The sequence below is a fragment of the Anas platyrhynchos genome, chromosome Z (assembly GCF_047663525.1).
Source record: "Anas platyrhynchos isolate ZD024472 breed Pekin duck chromosome Z, IASCAAS_PekinDuck_T2T, whole genome shotgun sequence".
Lineage (NCBI taxonomy): Eukaryota > Metazoa > Chordata > Aves > Anseriformes > Anatidae > Anas > Anas platyrhynchos.
In genome coordinates, this window is record NC_092621.1 from 81,190,102 (window position 1) to 81,200,057 (window position 9,956).

The 9,956-nt window shown below is 43.3% G+C and overlaps 1 long non-coding RNA gene across 1 annotated transcript; it reads right to left on the reverse strand.

Annotated features, from left to right (window-relative positions):
- Window positions 1-5,532: 5,532 nt before the first annotated feature.
- Window positions 5,533-8,316, reverse strand: LOC119714507 (uncharacterized). The gene is made up of 3 exons (XR_011805921.1): window positions 8,078-8,316; window positions 7,539-7,710; window positions 5,533-7,036 (listed from the first exon to the last, which is right to left on the reverse strand). It is a non-coding gene; the product is annotated as an uncharacterized lncRNA (long non-coding RNA).
- Window positions 8,317-9,956: the final 1,640 nt, after the last annotated feature.

Below are 9,956 nucleotides of genomic sequence, written 5' to 3' on the forward strand. Positions count from 1 at the left end.
GTCTCTGGCTGGGAGAGCAGCAGCCAGTCTATCCTCCTCTAGATGAAAATCCACAACATGTGCCAATAACGCACAAACAAGAACACGCTTTGTCTTTTGGTTTCAGGTTCACAAGCAAAAAACAAATGGAGACCACAAGTAGGTCTAAAATGGAGATTTTCAGTGTAGCAGCGTGAGCATATTTGCCTTATGGATTCAGACTCCTTGCTTTCTCCCTGCAAAAGGCAACTGCAAGCTTACCTAGCAACGACACAGGCTGTGCATGCTCATAGTGCTCATAAAGCAACCAAATGCAGCATTTCTGAAGTAAACAATTATAGCATTTCGATTATCGGAATGTGTCACGCGCGCTCAGCATGACTGCCCTGCAGAGAAAAGCCTAAATACTTGGCTGCATCCATCTGACTGCACAAGGTGAGCATGCAGAATTTGTTCCCTCATCCCAGCTGGACAGCCAGTTTCATAACACCGTTCTTCAGCTCCTGAAGGTTTCCAGTCCTTTTGCTGTCAGGATTGTACATGTTGTTCCTCCATTCAAGAGCCATTTGTTGGCATCACAACTGTGCCAGCACTGCAGTAATGCCAGATCCCGTGAAATCGGCTTAAAAATTAAAACCTAGAAAAAGAACAGAAATAAAATAAAAATAAAAATAAGATATACCATGCAGATCTCTCAGGGTGAGTTTATTGTTTTTCAAAACTAATAGGAGATGCGGGATAATAGATGGCCCAACAATGACTACAAAGCAAGAAACTATGTGCTCTGCTCATGTAATGAACAGTGAAAATACAGCTACAGAAGTTCAAGCTGGGAATGATGTCAACTGCATGGTTCAAGAACAAGGATTAGTGTCCCATTCCAATTACGAACAATTGTGTTTCCCCCTTCCATCCCCCAGGAAACAGGAAACATGAATAAATATGCATACCATCACAATATAAAGGAAAACTATACGAAGTTGTTCAGCTGTCCTCTCCAGTTTCATTATTTGCATATCTTAGCTCTGGACCACTTTATTGACAGTAGGTGAAGGAACACATCTTCAGGACATCCTGCAGCAAGTCAGAGAACCTGAGAAGCTTGGCTGACCTCACGGTGCTCTTCATCTTCAGGGCTGGATCTGCACAGCACCCATAGGAGCAGAGCTACTCGAAGCATCTGTAAATCACTCAGCATGCCCAGTAGAGGTGGTGGGCAGACAGGGCTCCCAGAGGGCTGACCTACCCAGGTCCTTACCACTGCCCCAGCACAAAATGGAGAAGGGGTTTGCCTGCTGGTGGAGAAACCCCACAGGATACCCCAAGACTTGTAGGGGGAGAACCTCAGGCCTCTTTTAATATTATGACCTCGATATTATTTAGGCTTTGACCTTCAGAAATCACCTTTTTTTTTTTTTTTTTGGGGGGGGGGGGGGGGGAGAGGGGCAAACAATCTACTTTGGGGATTAAAAGTGGCAAACAGAATTACAAAACAGGATTAGCACTTGGCTTCTGAACTCTCCTTGCCCCACAGCTGCAGTAAAAATCTCAGCAGTCAGAGGCTTGGATTCTCAAAAGTAGTTTGGGCAAGTTTTATGCAAATCAGCAGAAAATACTTATCAACTATGGTGTTGAAACTCTCAGCCTAGTGTCACACCTTTTTTCACATTTGAAGACAACTGAAAGGTCATTTTATATCTACGAAGCACTGATTAATCTAGAAAAGGTAAAATCTCTTATTTTACCATCAAGTGCCATGGAAAGTTGGGAGTTGTTAGGCTTGGAGACTTTTCCTCAGTCACAATAAAAAAGAGACATACCTATTATTATACATTTTTCTGCAGTCAAGTTCAAGACACATATGATAACGTATTAAAACTTACACTGGCAGAAACTTTCTGAAATGTTATGCTAAAAAAAAAACCACAGGTTTAACGAGAGCCAAGTCAGAGACACCTTCCAACACTTCCAAAACACATTTTGTATCAAACTTGTAAAAATAAATAAATAAATAAATTCTCCATTAGAAACAAACAAACAAACAAAAAAAACCCACTACATATCTTGATATGGATGAAATAACAGAAAACAGAAAGTGGAAGGAATAGTTATAATGTAAGACAAGCAAGAAGGAGAAGACAAAAGGCCACATTTTTGTGTAGTCTGCCTGAAGGTCATGAAAGTATAACAAAGACAATCTACAGAAACCAGCAGGAGTGTCAGACATGAAAAGAACTGGGGAGAGGGGTCCAGAAGACATCTCTGAACTTTTTAATGTGATAGTGGCCTGTAAGAACAGTTTTTATGGAGAGGAAATATTTAAAATTTGGGCCAAAAGGTACTAGAGAAGTGGTCAGGAAGGTGGATGTTAGGTTATTGAGACTGAGCAATTGGATCAAGGGTCCTGGAGACAAGGGTCTGGGATCAAGGCTTCCCCCACCACAACCACCCTCCTCTGACACACACACACACACATTTGGATTTCCTTAGGGCATCGCAGAGGCTTGGTTTAATCCATCTTTCTTCCAAACCTTACTCACTTCTCTCAATCTAGGGTGGTGGCAGGGAAAAAGCATACTGAAGGTTGTTCCCCACCAGCTGCCCAGCTGATGGCTTGGAAGCAGAAAGAGCCAATGGAGCTCACACAGAGGGAAAAAGATTTTTGACTGTGAGGGTCATATATACATAGGTATATATAAATGTCTATTCTGAACCACCTAGGGACAGAAAATATTGCTGCCCACTAACGTGAAGCAATCAGCATCGCCTACACACTGAGAGCAGAGATCTTGGCAGCATCCATCATGGGAGAGAGCACGCAGAGGAAGGTTGGAAGGTTGGAGGGGCTTGGAGTGTGAGGTACGGCAAGGTGATCTGCCTCCAGCCATGAAAAATCTAGTGACCACAGTGACCACAAACATGCCAAAAGTCCCCTGTGGATCTTGTCTTCTTTTTCTTCTGCACATGGAGAACTACTTCGTTTCGATATCAGAACTAGAACCAGACTGGAAAATAACAGGATGGGAACATCACCTCCACATCCATCTTGTTGGATCTGGATGCAATAAAGAGGTTGTGCATTTAGAAGTTAACACGAAGGGGCATGGTTTTAATAACTGCTGAAAATGTTCTAATGCTGGAAAGATGAACTTGTAGGCATTGATATCCACATCCTCAAGCTCACATTAAAGGGAGGAATTTCAATTATTTTTTAAGTTATTCACTTGGGAAGCCTGTTCACGTTCGACAACACAAACCAGAGATGTACTTAAACAAGTGAGTATAACACTGAAATTAAAAACCAGACTACTTTTTCTCCAAGTACCTTTTTCAAATGGCACAGAGAAATTTACACAAGCTGAAGGAGCCTCTGCATTTAATTCCTGATGGCAATGATATTTCCTCAGCTCAGCCAGCAGTCTGGTCAGGTACTGCTGAGTCAACCTACTTCTGAGACCTTCCTTGCCTGCTAATGCTGCGCATAAACCTTGAGATGTCATTATTTTGCTGCTGTGAATAAGTCTTGCAGGTTTACTGCAGCTTGGAAGTAAAAGCTTAAAAATCCTCAGTGTCGTGTTTGCTCTCTCTGTAATTCCAAACATGAAATGACAATTCACTTAATAAAGTGGCTTCTCTTTGTAACATTATTTCTCCCTGGTTCAGGTGCTCTCACTGCTATCTGAGAACCCTAAGACACTGAATTTCATAAAACATTGAAATCTAATTCTATTTTCTGCAGAGCTATCGTGAGAGTCAAGCCTGTCATGCTGAGGCTTTACACCATCACAGATTTTTATAGCTGTGCAAGCCTCAGAAGATCTGCAGTGCATGTATTAGACAGAAATGTTTTACCTTTGCTGCTGGTTTGTCTCATGCATCTCACATGCTGCTTCCAGAAGGGACGAGTGTATCAAAGTCCAGAGGGACTGTCTCCAAAGGTGGCCTACCAAAAGTATCACCCTGGGAGAATCCGATTTCCCCTGGGAATATGTAGGCAAGGTGGGAAAGAAGAGGTGAAGAAAATGAGGCAAGTGAAATAACATATTCTGCACAGAAGATAATGGATATAAACCAAGCATGAATAACCTTAGTCCAGAATTATGAAGATAATCACGGACGTCATCTTCTGGAAGGCCTGTCTTATGGGACTTGTGGAGGGAACACGAAACAGCCCAGCTGACCTGGGACTTGATAGCTGCGTGCATGGAATTACACCAAATTAAGTGTGGTTCAATACCAGGGCAATGGCCTTAATAATTTAGTTGGTAACCTCCACTCCCACACTTTCATGTTTCGGTGAAGATAATTGTTCACTCCCGAGAACATAAAAATATAATGTCTATTGCCAAATGTTGCCAAAATCCTGACCAAACAAACAAACAAACAAAAAAAAAAGCCAGAATCAGTGGGATGACTGGAATGATCATACATCTCGTACATCAAAAGTATGTTCCATCAGCCCACATTGGACAGTCTCGAAGTAGTAATATGTTCATTACATATGACATTAATGTATGTTCAGTTAGGTATTATTTCATTATAAAAGTAACAGTGTGGAGGGAAGGGAAGGGAAGGGAAGGGAAGGGAAGGGAAGGGAAGGGAAGGGAAGGGAAGGGAAGGGAAGGGAAGGGAAGGGAAGGGAAGGGAAGGGAAGGGAAGGGAAGGGAAGGGAAGGGAAGGGAAGGGAAGGGAAGGGAAGGGAAGGGAAGGGAAGGGAAGGGAAGGGAAGGGAAGGGAAGGGAAGGGAAGGGAAGGGAAGGGAAGGGAAGGGAAGGGAAGGGAAGGGAAGGGAAGGGAAGGGAAGGGAAGGGAAGGGAAGGGAAGGGAAGGGAAGGGAAGGGAAGGGAAGGGAAGGGAAGGGAAGGGAAGGGAAGGGAAGGGAAGGGAAGGACTTCCCAGCCCTGCTGCAATAAAACCGCAGCCACTGCTCTGGTCTAACATAGGCTTTTTGCTCCTCTGGCAAAGCCACTTGAAGCTGTCTGAGCTGCAAGTGGAACTTATTTTAAGGTGAGATAGGCATCTTAATGGTTGTAAATACAATTAAAATTACTTATGTTTTACTCTGAAGAAGAATTTTTACACAATTGGATTAAAATAGTTTGGGGTACAAAAAGTCATGCTACACTGCCTGAATAATTTAATAGTAACAGCTGTGACCGCCAGCACAGGGTTCTGCTCTGCTGCATGTACTGCTCACCCATCCTAAACCACGTTTGAGTTACTCATGCTTACTAATGCTTTCTGTTCAGTAGTTCAGGACGGTGCATAGACCACAGTTGTTCCCATGTTTGCTTCATTGTTCTTAAAAAGGGAGCTTTCTACTAAAAGGATGCCTTATAAAAATAAGTTCCTTCAGTGAGACAAATAATGACACAAAACCCTGTATTCTTCTCCCATTACCATTAATTTTATATTCAATTTAAAATGAAATGTGGATGTTATGGATGTTAAAGACACTTTCTCCTTTTTATTTATTTATTTATTTATTTATTTATTGCTTATGGAATATGTTTTTTCATGAACTGACCTGTTCTTTGCTTTCTGTAATCTCCTTCAGTTATGGAACAATATAATTACATCGTAATTTTAAAATACTTTTCCAATTTGCTTTCACTTTATATCAAATTACAACATTTTACATGTAGAGTATTTTAGAACTGAGAGTTCCAAAGATTTTTGGAAAGATGCCAAAGAAAAATGTTTCAGCATCTTCCTCACAGAATAAACACGGTATTGTTTTCAGCAATACTCAGTTTCAAAGTAACCTTAATGCAGTCTTCAGGAAAATGTCCTTATGAGGAAATTAATGACGAGGATCATAGCTTTGCTTTTGCAGAATAGATGTGCTTGCAGACTGCTGACCGTGTGGAATCCTGCAACTCTTTGGGTCTTTGTGTGAGTTTTGTATGGCATGGCAAAATGCGCCGAGTTAGATTAATAAATGTCTGCAGTGATTTTTTCAGCTATAGCTCTTCCACTTCAGCCAGAGCAGACAGAGCTTCCAAGCCAACTCGTGCCTGCTGTGTTTGCCAAGGAAGATAAAACAAGCCTGCCTGCGAACACCCTGCCTGCACACTGTGCTTTGTGCAGGTACAGCAGCACCGGGGCACGCTGCTTTGCACAGCACCGGGCGCTGTGTGGGCTGAAAGCAGCTGCTGCCACCAGGCCTCCGGAGACTTTTTGTTTTGGTAAAAGTGCAGCCTGGGGAAGTTCATGGGAAAGGTCTGTCCTGACAGCTCCTCCTCCCAGCTATGGCTCAAAAGGGTTCAGGGGATGCGTGGCTGCTGGAGTTGAGTGCACTAACACCTTTCGCTAATTGGTAATCTGCTCTTGAGAAGAAAAGCTTCGTTTCATCAATTAAGCAACCAAGGACTATGTGAGATGTGTCTTTGCAGGTGTCAGTAGTCTCCAAAACTAATAGAAGCTGTCTTTGCATCACTTTGAGCAATAATTTTAGGAAGAATTTTTTACCATAATGATAATATTACTAGTAATAATCGTAATACTGCTAGTAATAATAGTAGTAGCAGTAATAATAATAATAGTATCAACCTGATTGTGCTAAAATACACAGGAGTTTGTGTTCGTTGTTCTAACCAATATCATGTTTGAGAGGAAAACTTTGCAGCCAAAGCTATCTTTCTCCCTCTTCCCCCAAAAAATAAAACCAGCATTCATATAAAACCAGAAAAAAATGCCAAGCCTTCTTCAGTTCCACGCAAATCACACATACTCTTACAAAACATGTAAGAAATCACAACATATCAAAAACAAATCCAAGAACACCATCACAGAGGAGGGCTCCTCCTTGGCGATATTCTGAACCTCTGCTGCAGATCCGCAGAAGCCTGTTTGACCCAAAATATCTTGGCAGGGAGGCTGGCTCCTGCCGTAACTCAAGTGAAACATTAAAATGATGCTGAAGGTCTGATGGAAATTTTGGATGACTTCAGGAAAGCTCCAAGGGTAGCAGTGGGTTTGTCCATGCCACAATCCTTCTGCATCAGACAGGTCCGTGTTTGTGGCAGGCAGGTGGCGGTGCTGCCCCTCTCCTCACCTGCCCCAAAAGCAATTTGCTAAGAAACTGATTTTATTAAAACGAAAAGCTTCCTAGAAGTACTGAAGGCTAAACCCTTTCTATTTTCTTTCCAGACTCTTTGCCCTCCTCATATGCCACGTGGAACGCTGGAGAGTGGGAACATTTCCAGCAAGTGCAATCAGGCTTAATGCTTCCCATATATATGAGCTTATGAGCTCTCTTTTAATTACAGCTATTTACTACTAATTATTATTATTAACAACGGCAAACAAACCTTCACATTTCCCGCATCCACACCTTCCAAAAAAGCCAGCATTTTCAGCCTTCCCACAGGCCATAGAGGAGGAAAAAAAATTTGTAAAATGCACTTGTTCAAATAATGAATTCATATTATTACTTTTTTTTTTATTTTTTACTTTCCCCCCCTTAGGGCTCTTCTCTTTTATGCAGGACTGTTTACTAACAGTAAACTTCTGCAAGCTGACAAACACAGCAAATGTTCCTCTTACTTCCTCATTACCGTCCATTCCCAGGAAAGGCACTGGGATGACAATGAAGAGCGCTGAAGCTTCAAAGGTCCCACAAGTTTCCTCAACTTCAGGTCCCACAAACACACGACTCCTCGGCTCCTCATTTGATGGCTGCAGTCCTTTGCAACCCCCATGTGCCCTGCCGTGATGCCGTGATGACACCTAAAAAAGGCAATGCCACTGATTCACTAACAGCAAACATCCCAGGCAGCTAAGAAATACCAAATTTTAATGACAAACGACCTATTTCTGGGGCTAGCCCTGTAGCCATCAGCTGCAGGAAACAAAAGGCTGATGTCCTCCTCTTTCCTGTTTATTATTATTTATTAACAGCTGTTTAGTTCAGTCACTACAGAGTTCATTTAGAGACTAGGGGCATCATTTCCTAAAACTGCAAGCCACTAAGGATTAGCAGCACGCTGAAATGATACAACTCAGAACATCCCCCAGAGCATCCACTGTAGTAAGTCGGACCTTCCTTGAAATGATCTGGTTAAAAACCCGATTACACGCACAGAGAAGCAGGGACCTTAATTAGTTGTTTCTCCCAAAACACCTCTGGTTAGTCTGATGCGAAGGCATCTTCAGCTTGTTAACTGAGCATACCCAATTATGCTCAATTAAGACGTTTTAATTAATCATAGTTAATTACACTTAACGTAAAGCACACGAGCAGCCCTTGTTGCAGTTCCTTGCAGGCGTCGGGGCAGTGCTGCCCTCCCAGCAGCGTTTTGGAGCCAGGCCACAGGCAGGCCTTGCTCAAGCCTGAATCCTCCCAAGCCCTTCATCCTTGACACATCCAAAACACTGCAGAGGATCACGTTTCCTCCACCATCGCTTCACGCAGGGTCTTATCAAAGGCTTTGCCTGAGCACTGCATCCCAAAACATCCCAGGGAATGGACTGATTAATTGGTGCAACATGTTCAAGAGGCAGGGCAAAGTTTCCAGAAGGCTTTCCGGAGATGTAGCAACAAATATCCCAAAACCTCACTTCTCGCTGTATTCCTCTCCTGCCTGTGTTTTTCTTTTGTGTGTACCTTGCTAGCAAACTGACCTGGAGGCCCGTGGTGCCAGGCCCAGGTCAGAGCTTGCACTGCAGTCCCACAGCTTGGTGGTGTGAGGCCTCAGCACAAGGTTTTTCAGGCACCATGAGTAAAGCAAGAGCAGCTGTAACAGCCTGAATGAAAATACTGCCTGCGCTTTTTGCTATAAACATGATTTTGCTGCATTTTTCCCCCTTTCTGTGCCATCAGCTAACTATGCTGACATTGCCAGTCCTGCAGTGAGAAAAAGGGTTAACTCCTTTCCACCTCCTCTGGGCTATAGCATTTTGGAAGTGCTGAAGTCTTCCTCCTGCTCCTCCCTTGGCCTCCACCAGTAACAGGAACAGCCATAACCCGCAGAGCTAAGAGAGTCAGAGGCTGCTGACCGGGAGCTTGGAAAGGCAGGAACAAGCGTGGTGGAGACACCGCTGGAGCAGACAGGCATGTCCCAAGTGACCACGACTGATGCTGCTAATTTCTGAAGTAGGAGCATAGAGTGAAAGTTACGGCTACAAAGTGCTATGAGATATCTGTCATCGCGAGGAGCCACACAGACAACCCAGAGAAGACTGAAGTGGAAAATAATGTTGGCAGAAAGAGAGGACCAGTGACAGAGTAAAAGCTCGGGAGGTCGCAATACAAGCAGCCTGTAAAGCTGTGCTGTTGGAGGCTCGGCGGTGGCCCTGAAGAAGAGGGGTTGCTTGGACTCGTTGAAGGCAGGAGGAAGCTCAAGGGCAGCCAGAGCAGGATTCTTCATCATTTACAGTCAACAGGGTTGGCATGACTGTGGCTGGCTTATTGCAACTTTTCATTCAAACTCTGATCCTAGTTAGTACTAACGAGATCAGAAATCTCAAAGATTACAAATAAAAACAGACTGCCACTGCTTTATTGCTATTATTTCAGTATCATAACTGTACAGAGTATGGCAAATCTGTAGTCCTGTGTTAATTCATTAATGTGTTGTTCTTAGTAAGTGAAATCCCTATAGACTCATTATCTTGGATAGAACTGGGCAAATCCCAATATAAATTTAATCTGAATATTGGCTCAGGTTGCAATTTATATTTCCCCTCAGCTGAAAGTTCCCATCAGGAAGGTGGTGGCGAAGTTCCCATCAGGAAGTTCCCATCAAGAGGGTGGTCGTGCACAGGAACAGGCTCCCCAGTGAAGTAGTCACTGCACCAAGCCTGTCTGAATTTAGGAAGCGATTGGACTGTGCTCTTAGGCACATGGTCTAAACTTTTGGGTAGACCTGTGCAGTGCCAGGAATTGGACTTGATGATCTTTACTGGTCCCTTCCAACTCGGGATATTCTATGATTCTATGATCAGTTTTGGGGTGCTTGCTTCCAGCCAGTCCC